The sequence below is a fragment of the Elephas maximus genome, chromosome 15, assembly GCF_024166365.1.
Source record: "Elephas maximus indicus isolate mEleMax1 chromosome 15, mEleMax1 primary haplotype, whole genome shotgun sequence".
NCBI lineage: Eukaryota > Metazoa > Chordata > Mammalia > Proboscidea > Elephantidae > Elephas > Elephas maximus.
In genome coordinates this window covers 57,755,454-57,771,416 of record NC_064833.1, presented here as the reverse complement: position 1 = coordinate 57,771,416, position 15,963 = coordinate 57,755,454, and positions in this window count along the sequence as shown.

Sequence of the window (15,963 nt, the reverse complement as noted above, 5' to 3'; positions counted from 1 at the left end):
AAAAAGCAAATAATAAAATGGTGAATTAATATAGTAATAATTGTGGAAACACTGGGGTTTAGTGGTTAAGACCTATGGCTGTTAACCAAAAGTTAGCAGTTCAAATCCACCAGGTGCTCATTGGAAACCCTACTCTACAGCAATGGGATAGCAATAAATTGTGGAGCCCTGGTGGCACAGTGGTTAAGAGCCTGGCTTCTAACCAAAAGGTCCAGGGTTCAAACACACCTGCCGCTCCTCGGAAACCCTATCGGCAATTCTACTCTGTCCTATAGGGTCGCTACGAGTTGGAATAAACTTGATGGCAATGGTTTGGTTTTTGGATATCAATAATTTGTTTACAAGCAAATAGTCTCTATAATATATACCAATTTGAAAAAAAAAAAGATCTAAAGAGTGAATTAAAAAAAAAAAAACACAATCCAAGTGCATACTGTCTTCAAGAAACTCATCAAACATAAAGACACACATTGGTAGGTAAAAAAGAAAAATGATGGAAAAAAACCTACTATGCAAACATTAATCAAGAAAAAAAAGTAGGAGTAACTACACCAATTTCAGATAAATTAAACTTTAATGCAAAGGAATTACCAGGAAAAAAGGAGGGAGATAACATAACGGTAAGAAAACCTAGCAACCTTAAATATGTATGCATGAAACAAGAGATTGTCAAAGATCTCCAAATATGTGAAACAAAAACATGATTTTTAGGAGAAAAAAGAAATCCACAATTATATTTGAGGACATTAACAACCCTCTATCATTAATCAAACTACTAGACAGAAAATGAGTGAGGATAAAGAGGAACTCAACAACACCTTTAACCAGCATGATCTAGTAGACATGTACAAAACACTCCACCCAACCACAGAAGAATACATGTTCTTCTCAAGCTCATGTGGGACATTTGCCAAGATAGGTCACATTCTAGGCCATAAAACATACCTTAACAAATGTAAAAGAATGGAAATCATGCAAAATATATTCTTAAAAAGTAGAGATTTTCAGATTAGGCAAAAAAAAAAAAAAAGATGAACTACATGCTGCCTAATAAAGCTAATGAAACTCTAGCCTCTCTAATTAGGCAAAAAAAGAAAGAAACGAAAAGGATAAAAGCAGACAAATTACCAATACAAAGAATAAGAGGGATGACATCACAGATTCTACCATATATTAAAAGGATAAAATGGGAATATTATGAATAACTTTAGATATGATGATGTGGATAAATCTTTCAAAGACTCAAACTACCAAAACTTACTCAAAAACAGACTTACAAACCTTTTATCTATCGAATGAATCAAATTTGCAATAAAAAATCTTTCTTAAAGAAAACTTTAGGCCAAAATACCTTCACTAGGGAAATAGACCCAACATTCTCAGAAAGTTGATGAGGATATAATACTATCCAACTCATTCTATGGAGCCAGTGTTACTCTGATAACAAAACCAGAGAAAGACAATACAAGAAAAGAAAACTATAAACCAATATACTTCTGAATGCAGAAGCAAAAAAATTTAACAAAATTTTACCAATCAGAATGGAATGATTTACCTCAGGAATGTAAGGTTGGTTTAACATTAAAAAATCATCAAAATTAGTTTGCCGTATTAATAGACTACAAAAAAAAAAACAATATGGTCACCTCATAGATGAAAGAAAAAGAATAGCATTGTACATAATCCAACATCCCGATAAATATTCTTGGGATATGAAAGGAAAAAAAAAAATTTCCTCCCCCTGAAAAAAGGGTATCTATAAAAAAGCCTACAGCTTAATTTTGAAAGACTGAATGCTTTCCTCCTAATACCAGGAAAAAGTCCATTCTCAGAATTTCAGTTCAATATCGTACTGCCTATACTAGCCAATCCAACTAGGCAAGAAATTAGAAAAGAAGTAAAATTGTTCTTATGATCATCTATGAAAAATTGCATATGAAGTTTCCAAAAAAGCTATTAGAACTAATAATAATGAATTTAGTGAGGTTGCAGGACACAAGACTAATATGTAGAAATCAATTGCACTAGGTTATACTAGCAATGGTCAATCAGAAATTGAAATAAAGGAAATGATATCATTTACATGATATGAAAATATGAAATACTTGATGATAAACTGACAAAAGTGTAAGATCCATACTGTGAAAACTATAAAATTTTGTTGAGATAAATTAATAATCCTAAATAAATGGAAAGATATAGTATATCCATGGATTAGAATATTGTCAAGATGTTAATTCTCTCCCAAATTCATTTATAGATCTATAAATTCAATGCAATTCCATAAAAATTAATGAATAAATTTTGTTATGTACCTCATAATATATACAATAATTAAGCAAAAATCTATCACATACCTAAATACAAAACTAAAACTATAAAACTTGAGGAAAGAGATTATAAAATCTTTTTTGATCAAATATTCCTTAGATAAAATACCAAAGAGTGATCTGTAAGAAAACAAATTGAAAAATTGGACTTTAAATTAAGAACTTCTGCTTTTTGAAAAACATTATTAAGAGAATGAAAAGACAAGCCACAGACTGGAAAAAAAATCTTGCAAATCAAAAATTTAATAAAAGATTTTTATCCTGAATATGTTAAGAATTTTCAGAGCTAAACGTGGGAAAACAAATAACTGAAAAATAAAAATCAGCAAGAGGTTAGAATAGACACTTGATTGAGGATGACATATGGATGGCAAATAAGTGCATGAAAAAGAGAAATGCAACTTAAAATCACAATCAGATACCACTACACACCTATTAGAAGGTCTGACATTAAAAAGTCTGATGATATTAATTCTTGGCAAAGATACAGAACAACTGAAACTCTTATGGACTGTAGGTGAGAATGTAAAATGGCGCAACCAATTTGGAAAACAATCTGGAAATTTCTCAGAATGTTAAACATAAACCTACCATATGATCCAGCCATTCCATTTTTAGGTATTCACTCAAGAAAATGGAAGTATATGTCCACGAGAAAACTTGAACATGAATGTGTATAGCAGTCTTATATGCTAAAATAAAAAGCTGGAAGCATTCCAAACGTCCATCAACAGGTGAATGGATAAACAAAATGTTATATAAGCAATGGATATGAACATTATTATAAACAATGGAATACTACTCAGCAATATAAAGCAATGAGCTATTGATATACTCATTAACACGACCGAATCTCAAAATAATTTTTGAGTGAAATAACTTAGACAAAACCCCATAGCCTTCGAGTAGATTCTTACTCATAGCAACATACAGGAGTAAAACTGCCCCATAGGGTTTCCAAGGCTATAATCGTTACGGAAGCAGACTACCATGTCTTTCCCCCAAGGGGTAACCTGCACCAAGAGGGCTCCTTAATTGAGACAAGGAAGTGTAAATATTTTATGATTCCATTTATGTTAAATTCTATGGACTGCATACTAATATAGTGACATAAGGCAAATTAGTAGTTGCTAAGGGAAGCAGGTGATGTGGGAGAGAGTGGGATGGAGGATGTAAAAAAAGATATAACAAATCTTCTGGCGGTGATATATTTGTCCATCATTTTGATTGTGGTGATGGTTTCACATGTGAACATATGAAAAACCTTATTAACTATTACACCTTAAATATGTACCACTGATTATATGTCAATTATACCACCAATAAGATTTTAAGAAAAACAAGTTGTAAGGTAAAATTGCACGTATGTATAGATCAAATTAAGTCAGGTCAATCTGATACTTAACGTATGGTGCAAGTCTTTCAAGACAGAGATAAAAGTTACTATCATTTGAACATTGCTATGTTAAAATAAAAGTGTGGTATGCCAGCGAGATTCAAATATGGCCGATAACTACAGTAAGTATAGCAAGGACGGCTAAGGCCCTGAAGCCGTTAATACCACCATGCCAAGCTCTGGTGAAAACTCACGTTAGTTTCACATCAGTACTGTCATCACCCAGCTTGAAAGAGCCCATGCTCAATTCCCACCAACCCATTTAAACTCCTATTTTCAATCATTAAGTCTCCTGTAGGAATAATTTATTTTCCTTATTGCTGAGGTTAGTGGTTTAAAACATATATATATGGTCTTAATTTATGTCCTTACTATTTTTGAAAACTGACATTTTATTTTACAGATACTTATGTATTCAAATTCAGCAAAATTTGAACTTTTATGTAACAAACTTCTCTCAAAGAAAAAGTAGGTGTCATTTTTGCAGCTCTTGCTCTAGGGACCCGTTATGCCAAGAGGGAACTTCATAAATGAGAAATGACATCAAGGTGTTTGTAAACGCTACAGAGTGCCCAAACACTTTTAAAGTGTTAAGGCCCTAACCCCATTAAAAATTGATTCTTTTAAAGACAGCTGCTTTGAGAATATATAAGCACCTTTGAATGATAGAACTGTTATTCTTAAACCCTTCCCTTCCATTTGAGCATAATGGAGATGTATCGATTGCTCCTTGCCATCTATATTTTGATGACCTCTCTGCGACTGACACAATACACCTTGTCACTTTCAACACTCTTCATACCAACATCATTAAATCAGCTGGCAAAAAGAGAGCATGGCTCCTGAGAATGGGGATAACTCCGTTGGAAAACACAAGGACAACTCGGAGACATGACTTCACTATGCTGAAATGTCTGTTACAAAGACCAAATAACAAATATCCTAAGGAAATACACTCTTTTATACTCTATGTAATATCACTAACATTCTTGGAAATTGTAATTATTGCTGTCTGTTTTCCCTTTCCTTCTTAGATGTTGAGAAGTTTTTCCTAAAACTGAAACACAACCTAGTTTATAGAGATGATGGGGGAAAATATGTAAGGAAAAGAAAAACAAGAAATGAAGAATGATAAGGTCAAATCTAAGTAGGGCAGAAAACTATTGTCAAATTGAGGAACACACGTGACTCTCATGAGCTCAATGTGCTGAAACAAAAACCATCCTGCACTTGGAGTTTAAAGACTCTGAATTTTTGTAGCTGTGTTTCTTAACTATTCTGACCCTCAGGCTCCTCATCTATGAAATGGAAAGTATATATACAACACATTATGCTTTTATGCAGGTCAAAATAAGGTAAATATGAAATATTTAAATACTATTGAGTTTTAGAAATATATGGTATTAATGTAATAAATACTGAGAATTTATAATTCCATATACCAACAGTCTTGATATAGTATAGTGTAACTATAAATCTCTAGTTACTATTAATGAAAAGTTCAATTATTATCTCTCTACTCAAGGAAGTGTAATATGGCAAGAAAGCAATACCAAAGGCTACAAAGTTATAAATGATACAAAAATTATTCCTCCCTGACTTAATACTATTGTACCTAGTACAAACACAAGAGTTACTCAGGTTTTCCAAGTGGACATTACGGTTGTAACCTAGCCAGGCACCACAGAGATATTTAATAAATTTTATTGATTCATTGTTTTCCACAAAGAATTTCAGTAAAGAAATCATTGCTCCCTTCTCATGTCTGCATAGGGCTTGTCATGGAAATAAGTAATGATCGGTGGCAGCTCCAGAATTTCTGTGTAGAAGTTAAGTTGAGGGAATCTGGTGGGAATCTGATTGGAAGGCAGGAACTAGATGACTTATCTTGATTTTGAATGCCATAGTAAGCATATGAATCTTAACTAGACTGTATTTATTTTGAGTATACATGAGTACCCATAGGCGGCTTTAGGGAATTGGGGAAGGAGAAAATGATGCAGAGTGTGACCATGCTTCAGCTGCACCCTCCCAATTTCCCTCTACACACTCCCCCACCCCCATACACACAGTGCCAAAATACTCTTTGGTGAGACCACTGATCAAGAGGCCAGTCACCATATTGGGCATTGACACTAAGACCACAATATATGTCTAGGACTTCAGAATATTATTTTTTGTTCTATAACAACAGGATACCTTTCAAAAATTCAAGCTTTTTTGTCTCCATTCTCCATTCTTCCCACAATATAATTTTATTTTGACTTTAGTGAGGATGGAAAAATCAGATTAATGATAAGCACTGTTTTTTTTTTTTTTTTACTGCCTTAGATCCTACATGAACTCCTCAAGAGGCGTTCCTTCTGTCAGTCAAATGCAATTAGAATTGTTACTCACAGTCAGTTTTTCTAAAGACTTCAATTATTCCATAGATTATCCCCTAGAAATTGCTCGTCATCTTACTGGCAGAGTCACTTAAGTGGTTCAATCAATGGAACAAATCATTAGTGGTGATTATGATAACCTACAATTTAGAGCACAAAGTTGAGGAACAACTTTCTGAAAGTCCTCAGAAAATAGAATGCAATATAATACAAGTGTAAGACATTTAAGTGTGTCATTTTGTCAATAATTATACAAGTTGTGGGGGGGGAAGAAACATGATGTGCAACTCTGAAATAACAGATCAGTTAGGTATTTCTTTAATTGGAAGTAAATTATATAATCTTTCAATGGCAGGAAGTAGATTTTGTCATAAGCCAAACTTGTTGCCATCTAGTGGATTTCAACTCATAGTGACCCTATAGGACAGAGTAGACCTTCTCCATAGGGTTTCAAGGAGCAGCTGGTAGATTCAAACTGCCAACCTTTTGGTAAGCAGCTGATCTCTTACCACTGTGCCACCAGGGTTAATAATAAAAGGATTTTTTTCCCCATAAGACTGTGCATTTATGCACTAACCAATGCCATCAAGTCGACTCCGACTCATATCGACCCTAGAGGACAGAGCAGAACTGCCCCATAGAGTTTCCAAGGAGCGCCTGGTGGATTCGAACTGCTGACCCTTTGGTTTGCAGCTGTAGCGCTTAACCACTACACCACCAGGGTTTCCATTTATAATGCAAATTTATGCATTATAATCATGTAAATTACATTTCTATGGGGATCTAAAGGGCACCTTTAAGCCTCTGTGCCCAGGAGGGGGGTTTGAGCTCATAGTGGTGCCGGACAACCCAATCATTGATTTCTTCCCGTCTGGGCATGAGTCCATGAAGCAGGTGGTCTCAGGGGGGTCTATTGAAATTTGGGAATGTGTGGCATACCAATTGCTTCCTCAGAGATTCAAAACAATATTTAAAATCAATAGGTTTTCTTTAGCAAACACCTAATTGTGATTTTAGAGAAACTACGATTTCAACCAACTAAATTGCTAACCAGGTACGACTATAAGCAGCCACACAATAATTGCTCGAATTTGACTTCCATTCCTTCCTTATCTGGGTTTTACTCAAAGGTGGGAATCCTCTAAGAGCAACAACCTTAAGCTTCAGGAACCCTCACTTGCATGGCCTCTTCCCAGATTGGAGAATTCGTCTCCAAGAATATGGAGGGGATACAGCCCATGTCCAGTCTGGGGCCTACCTTGCTCTGGTGGTGGTCTCAGGGTTGTAGGTCAGCATCCACCCCTTCTACCACTCCAGTTATCACTCCATATGGGCCTCTTTGAGCATCAAAGTGTTATCCTTGAACCCAAGGAGAAGGGATCTAAAGATCTTGCTCTGATTCCTGCTTTTTTAGAGAGGAACCTATAATCCTGATTTCATGGCCATCTCACCTCACACACAACCGTCTCCACACAAGCCTGGCAGGACAAGGGGGTATAAAGGTGGAGAACAGAACTGAACAGCACAGGGGATCTGACAGAGTTGGACCTGCTGCTGAAGCAGCAAGAGCATCAGGGCCCAAGAGAGAGCAAGCCCTGGAGTTCTCTGAGGCCTTCCCCCAGGCAGGAAACTCACCTGAGCTAGGGTCTGCAAATGGAGTTATAGATGTGGGATCACTGAAGAGGAGTTTTGAAGTTGAAAGAAACTTTTCTAAACTATCAGTAACAACAATGATACTAATAATAATAGTGAAAATTCAATAAATCACATTGGTGAAAAGAACTAATTATCTCTCTGTTATTATTAGACAAATTAGGCAATGTAAGACCATTTGACCAAAGAACATCCAAAAAAAAAATGTAGGAAAAGAATATTATAGACTTGTGTCAACTGCTATAGTTATTAGTACATGTTATTATTCTGAATATTGTGTTATCTATGGTTTTCTTTATTGTTTGTTTTTAGTATTAGGAGTCTTCTTTTAGTGTAGGGGTAAAATATATGTATAAGAAAACATTTGCTGACACAGTTCTTACATGTATAATTCAGTGACATTACTTACGTTCATCACGTTGGGCAACCGTCACCACTGTTTTCAAATTTTCCCGTCACCATATCTACGGTGTTTTGTCAGCTTTTAAAACTTTAAATTTTTGTGATTTATTTTCTCATCCTAAATAAGTATAGCTTTGCATATCTAATTTTGTATTTCTGTTTATCATGTGGAGCCATGGTGGCAAAGTGGTCAAGAGTTCAGCTGCTAACCAAAAGATTGGCAGTTCGAATCCACCAGGCACTCCTTGGAAACTCTATGAGGCAGTTCTACTCTGTCCTATAGTGTCACTATGAGTCAGAGTCAACTTGACAGCAACTTTTTTTTTTTTTTTTTTTTGTATTTTACATGTATATTTTATTGTTAAAGAGGGTCCCTCCAACCTGAATGCATTCCATGTCAACAAACCCTGGGTCTGCCTCAATGGTAGCACACAACTTCTCGATACACATAGCTGATGCCATGTATTTGAACTACATCTTCTTTTTCTGTCTTTGTGTGTGTGTGTATAAATTGCAGGGCTTATAGATTTCCTTTACGTTTCTCAAGTGTCATTTATTAGTAAAGATAGCTGCCCCAACAGTCTCCTGAATGATTTCTTCCCTAAATTTCTTTATTTTTACTCTTCTGCAATACTTCTCCCTACACACTTTTTGCAGTTGTCAGATTCTCACATGGCATTTTATTCCACTTTTGGGGTTTGGTGCTTTCTCCCACAGACTGTTCTTTTCTGGCTAACTTGAACACTCATTCTCCTACCCTTCTCTCTCTTCCTAAGCTCCAGTGAGCATCCCTATTTGCCCTCTCCCTCATTTTTAGCCTAAATTTTGTATTTTTCAAGTCCTGTGTACCCTGAGAGTCAGGGTATTGAGTTGCTCTGTCAGTGATGGTCAACATGTGGTTCCTGAAACTTCTATACCAGAATCACGTGAGCCCCTTAAGATATGTAATTAATTAGAATTTCTAAAGTTAGGGCCCAGAGCCTACATTTTAATAAGCAATCCAAGAGGTTCTTATGAACACCTCAGTTTGAGAGCCATGGTCTCTCAAAACTTACCTGATCAGGGAGTAGGCCAAAAGTTCCCTCCCACTAGCCAACTTATGCTTTTCAGCAGTCATAGGAAAACTCGTGTAGATACTATTTCCTTCTTTCTCCTCACCCTCCTACCAGGCTCTTCAAAGAAAAGAAAGCCACCTAGGGGTCTAGACTTGTACAACCCTTCAAATTCTGAAGTTCAGAGGTTGAAGAAACTAAAATTAGTTTTGGTTTTAAATTATTAAAAAAATGTCTTCCATATCTAAATTTCTAAAAAGTGGTATCGGTTACTATCAAATAAGCAAATAGGAGCAACTTTAGATAATATGTTTTATTTGGTTTTGGTTTGTTTTTTGTTCAGGCCATGTTGCATATTGAAAAGAGGGTTGACTCAGTTTGTTCGCAAACTACATTTTTAATCTGTCGTTGTTGGTTGCCATGAGTCAGAATTGACTCATTTACTAAGTGCTTCCACAAGCACCATCCTGTTTAGTCTTTACAACAATCCCATTAAGATAGGAGGAAATTAGGGATCTGAGACATTGAACATATGGCCCAAGATTCCAATACTGGCAAGAAATAGAATCGGGATTCAGCCCAAGTTTTTATGTTCAATCCAGTACTCCTCTCAGTGAATCAGTTTTCCATGAAATAATCCCCTTTGCCACCCAATGGGAGTTAATCTCCTTTGACTTTATCAATGCAGTAAGGTGTGGGAAAAAAAACTGACCTTTGTTTACACTTAGGGGCTGTTGAGAGAGAAAATAAACCGAAAAACCAAACCCATTGTCGTTGAGTCGATTCCGACTCATAGTGACTCTGTAAGACAGAGTAGGACTGCCCCATTGAGTTTCCAAGGAGTGCCTGCTGCATTTGAACTGATGACCTTTTGATTAGCAGCTATAGCTCTTAACTACTATGCCACCAGGGTTTCCAAGAAAGAAAATACTTGATGCAGAATCAGACAAAGCTACTGTATGGTGCAGGAGGTGAAGATTACGGTTATCCTTGCTGAGGGAGAGTGGGTAGGTGATTTGAAGGTGTCACAGAGGATCACCTGGAGCTTCTAGGGGCCTAGTAATATTCAGTTTCTTGATCTGAATGTTAATAAACACTGGTATTTTCACTTTATAAAAATTTGTGCATCTTTCTATGCAAGCCTACGGGAACCACTGCCTCCTCCGCCTTGAGACCAGAAGAACTAGCTGCCGAACACCCTGATCAGGAACACAATAAATGAATATTAATAAAAAGACATAAAATGTGAAACAGAACTCCAAATTCTTGAAGAATTTAGACTTACTGTACCTACTGAGGCTGGAGGAGCCCCATGACTATGGCCCTCAGTTGTTCTTCCAGCCTTGAATTGAACTTACTCCCTGAAGTCACCTGTAAACTAAGTAGCGGTTTATTTCAAAGAGTAAAGATTGTCACCCTTGAATATTGCGTTAAAAAAAAAGTTATCTATATAAGACCAAGAGGTCAACAACTAGCTTAAAGCATAGATGAGAAGGTTGAGGGGCAAAGAGATTAAGTAAAAGGAAGTAAAACAACTAGAACAGAAATAATGAGAATGTTGACACAGCGTGAAGAATGAAACTGATGTCACTGATCATTATGTCTAGAGACTGTGGAATGGGAGCAGATTTTGCTGTGTATATTTTCACCAAAAATAAAAGTAAACAATAATAATTAAAAACAACAAAAAAAAAAGAGTGCATGAAAAGCTGTCAGCAGAAAGCGTGGCAATAAGAATCATTGTGTTCACATTAGTGAAGGAGACTACTATTGTTGTCGTTAACATTATTATAGTCCTTGTGGAAACTGATTCTTTGTCAGAGGCTGAGGAAATTTCACCCAATAAACAAATCATGGAGCTGCAATTGAATCCACGTAGAGTTGTTTGCTCTTTCTATTCCACTGTAAAATAAGCTTGAGTGTGAGTAAGCATTGCCCACAGATTGCCTTAATGAAAGTTCTCCAGATATGTATTTAGCATCTTCCATAATCCTTGAACCCTTGAAAAAGAATGTGTGAGTTTCTTAGTCATTCTTCCACTTCCACAGGGACTTACACAGTTTGTGCATTGTACCACCCTCAAAAAGCACAAACACGCACACTTTTAAAGCTGTCCTTATTTAAACAATTTAGACATCTTGTTTTGGGAGAAAGGTTTTTGCTACATCATAAATGCATTTCTGTATTATCAGGAAAACAATTACTATTTTAAGTAAAATTTTGAAAATAAACTCATCAGCTGATTGAAAATTCCTGAAAAGTATGTGACTCAATCATCCATTTTCCTGCATTTACCAATGTCTACATGGCAGTTTAATAAAACATCCTTTTTAACGTGCACTTGGAATGAGGTACATTATTCTCTGAATTTCCAGCTTTTGAAAGAAGTTGAGGCAGTTAAAACATGAATAAATAAGTCTCCTAAGCATTAACTTTCTTTAAGAAGCAGGGGCATTTATAAGAGCTTGGAGCTTTTTGCAAAAAGCTGTATGTTTGTTTTTATCTTATAAAATACTTCAATTTTCTTGCTTATAACAATAAAAGACTCATATGGGTTCCTTCCAGGTGTTTTCCAAGTAGTGGCTTAATTGAGTCTAGTTGTTGAGAAATTCTCAGCTTTTTAAATTTTAAATATCTTATTCTAGAGGGATCAAAGAAAAGGACGTAAGAAGATTTCTCCTTCTCACTTATTACTGCAAATACAACGAAACTGTAATCATTCAGGCTAACTAGAGATACTAAGTTGATTTGTGAAGAATTTATTATCAAGTGCTATGAAGTCTAAATATCATTGTCTCAATATCCATAATGCCTAATATATTCAAAGAAGCCTAGGTGTTTCTATGTGTTAAACTGGAAAATTACATAGCCATTACAAGAATTAAGCTTCTTGTTCTCTAAACCTTGACTTTGACCAACCATAAAGAAGCAAAATTTAGAATAATCAAACACACATGTCCACCTATACACATATCATCTATCAAAAAGCCAATGTGCTCCTAGATTATGCTTTCTGACTTCATATAAAGTATCTAAAGTTAAAAGAGGTATTACTGCTTTCTTTAAGAATAGTTTTTTGGGTTTTTTTGTTGTTGTTACTATTAGGAAAAAAGAAATGTGATAAGATGTGTAATAGAAAAGATAAGAAATACGAGCAGTAAATTGCATAAATATCTAAATAGAGAAATTTATATCAAGGAAATGGCTCATGCAGTTGTAGAGTCTGGAATGTTCCAAGTCCATGGGGCAGGCTGGAGGCTTCTCCTGATTCATGTAGCCGCAGGCGCTTATGAACCCAAGATCGGCTGGTCAGACAGCAGGGCTTTTGCTCACAGACCATGACGACTGACAGATCCCAAGATCGGCAGGCAAGAGAGCAGGTAAGCTCCTAGCTCAAGTACCAAGAACTGGAGATCAGACGAACAGGAGCCAGCTGCAAGATCCAGAGGGAACATTGCCAGAAAGTCCACCTATATTGGATGCAGGCCACATCCCCAAGGAAATTACCGTTCAACTGACTGGCTACTCACAGCAGATCCTATCATGGAAGTGATCACATTATATCAAATCTCATCACGGAAGTGATCACGTCATTATATGACTGCGAAACTTCTGAGAATCATGGCCCAGCCAAGTTGACACAAAACCTTAATGATCATACCATCTATATTAAAAGAAGTGAGCTCAATAGGTAGCAAACTTGATATTCAATGTTATAGGAATGGAGCTTGGGCTTTGGAAGTCAATAGATCTGAGTTGGACTCCTAATTCTGGTAGTAAATTACCATTCACTTGTGGGCAAGTCACTTGAACTCTGTGACTTAAAGTCATCCTATAGCAGCAACAATTCCCAACTTCCAGGATTAACGTACAGATTAAAGGTAATAGAGTAAGAGTAATAATATCTGGAATATATTAGATACTTAAAATGATCCAGATACCGTTTTAAATGTTTTACAGGCATTATCTAATTTAATCTTCACAACAAATGCAATATTTTTCTCTATTGTATATATGAGAAAAGTAAGGCACAGAGAGGTTAAGAAATAAGTTTAGATAACTAGTAAGGGGAAAGTCCCTGGGTGGTACAAACAATTAACACAGTTGGCTGCTAACCAAAAGGTTGACAGCTCACATTCACCCAGAATTGCCTAGGGAGAAAGATCTGGAGATCCACTTCCAAAAATTCAGCCATTGAAAACCCTATGGAGCAGCGTTCTCTCTGATACCCATGGAGCTGCATAAGTCAAAATCAATTGGAAAGCTACTGGTGAGCCTGGTTTCAGAATTCACCTGCTTAACGACTTTGTTCTATGGCCACTACTATATTAACAACATATGAATAACTGAAAAATTGTAATGGTAGCTAAATGAATTATGGCTATTTTTATTATATGCCGGACACAACGCTAATTTTTATCACTTAGAAAAGTACCTGGCACATAGCAGGTCCTATAAATGTTTACTATACAGATAAAAGAAAGGGTTAATTAAGTAAAACAAAGTTAATTCTAATAAAATGCTTTGAAAAAATTCGTTATGAGCAAATACTGGTGGCTTATCATTAAAATATGAATTCTTTGTAATAAAACAGCCATTTTAGGGCTTTGAAATATTTTATACTTTGAAGTAAGATTAAACATTCTTTACTACAATTTTATTATAAATGTTGATGTACTTTAGAAACACCTATCTTCATACATTGTGTTAAGGTCAGTTTCAACCAACATCCATGCATATAATAATAAATTAAACATCAGTGGACTTTTTTGTTTTTGGACTAAATAGTGAAGTAGTTCCACTTCTTGCCCTCTGTAACAAGGCATTAACTGTGCATGTAAATTTTACTTCTTTCTCTAGTACCCTGAGGGATTGCTTGGTTTAAAGTGTAATTAGTTTGGGGAAAACTTTCTGCTTTTCTAGTTTTGCTACTGGAGCTAGCAGTGTTCCTCTGGAATTAGTGATAAACATTAGCTTTATAATACACAGACCATAGCAGGAAAAAGGAAAGAGGGTTGATTTTTTGTGTAGCCCATTATCTGAACTATTACTTGCTTCTGTGTTATGCTATTTTAGTTAACTGTGGCACAGTGGTTAAGGGCTCGGCTGCTAACCAAAATGTCGGCAGTTCTAATCCACCAGCTCTTCCTTGGAAACCCTATGGGCAGTTCTACTCTGTCCTATAAGGTTGCTATGAATTGGAATTGACTCAATGGCAATGTGTTTGGGTAAAAAACCAATGTGTTTTTAAAATTAAAGCTGAAATTTTAACATTTCTTTTTAAAAGAAATATGATTTTTAAACTATTTCTATGTGGCTAAGCATACAGGATTGGAACAAAAATTAAAGTATTTATATGTTTGTACATAAATTATCTCTGATCATATTTTATTTTAATTGCAATTCTTAATATCAAGTGGCTTCAGCAGTACAAGCTGATTGCACAAATCCATCAATTATCAAAATTTTAAAAAATATATACAAAAAATCTATTTGATTACTCTTTGATCTAACTTGAGAGAAAACCTTAGCAAATAAAAGAAACTCCATAGTGAGAGGAAAAGAATAGAAATCCATTTATGTTTAGTAACAGTAGACAGATATGTTCATCAATAAGGAAAGCCGATCCATATTTCTGAAACACACTGCTCTACACCAATATACTGGACTTCATTATCCATTAAGAGAGGCCCCCACAGCCTCCCTTGAAGACTAGCCTTTACTGACTGATGCTTCATAATCAACTGGCCATCTGTGAGCTCCAATCAAAAAACCAGAAGTCCACTTCCGCAGATTTGTGTTTAGCTCATGAAAATCACTGGGAGTGTTTATGAACAACTATTTATTACCTACCACAGGGCCTATATAATTAAAATTGTCTGTATCACTGATTTGCCATTGAGTGAGATTTGGAAGAAGAGTGATAATGCTATAAAATGACACCGTTACAGATTTCATTACTGTCCTCACAGGGAACCAACTTTCCACAGTATGCTTTTATGGTCTCGCATCTGTAACTGATCTGTTGTTGAGTTCCAGAAAGTAGGTTTAATCCCTAGAGGGCCTAATCACACTAATCATAATTATCAACACTTGTTGCATGCTTTTTATGCCTGAGCCAGTGTTGTAAAGGAATTACAGTGATTGCTTCCAGTACTTTCTACAAAGCTACCTGTAGGTATGTAGGTTTTACAGTAGAGGAAACTGAGTCTAGAGACATTAAATGAATCATTTAGGGTCAAACATGCAGTAAGTGATTCTGCTGAGATTTAAACTCAGGATTATCTGTAAAACCACAGGCCCTGCCATTTTATATGGCTCATTGTGCCGGGCCTAAGAGACTAGGCTCTTCTTGGAATTAATTAAGTAAATTGCTACCCATTTCAATTTCCAAAGCTAACATTCTGTTCTGACTGAATGAGATGGTCACTTTATAAAAGAGTTCAGAAATAACCTTGATCGAAACAGTAATGTTGGCTGAGTGTATATGAATACATAGTGATAAGAACATGGCCAATGATGGATCAGAGATGAGTTTATTCTCTGTGCAAGTGGCAGGAAATCCTTGACACTCAGAAACAGAGCCACTGCTAGATTATGTAATTAATGACGGCACTGCCAAGACCAAAGGGATGTGCATAACTGCCCTTTGGCCATCTGTCACAGAGACACACACGAAACGAAATACAGCATATGACGTCATCTTCTAATCTGAAGGCAAAAAATGATGATATTTGTGTCCCATG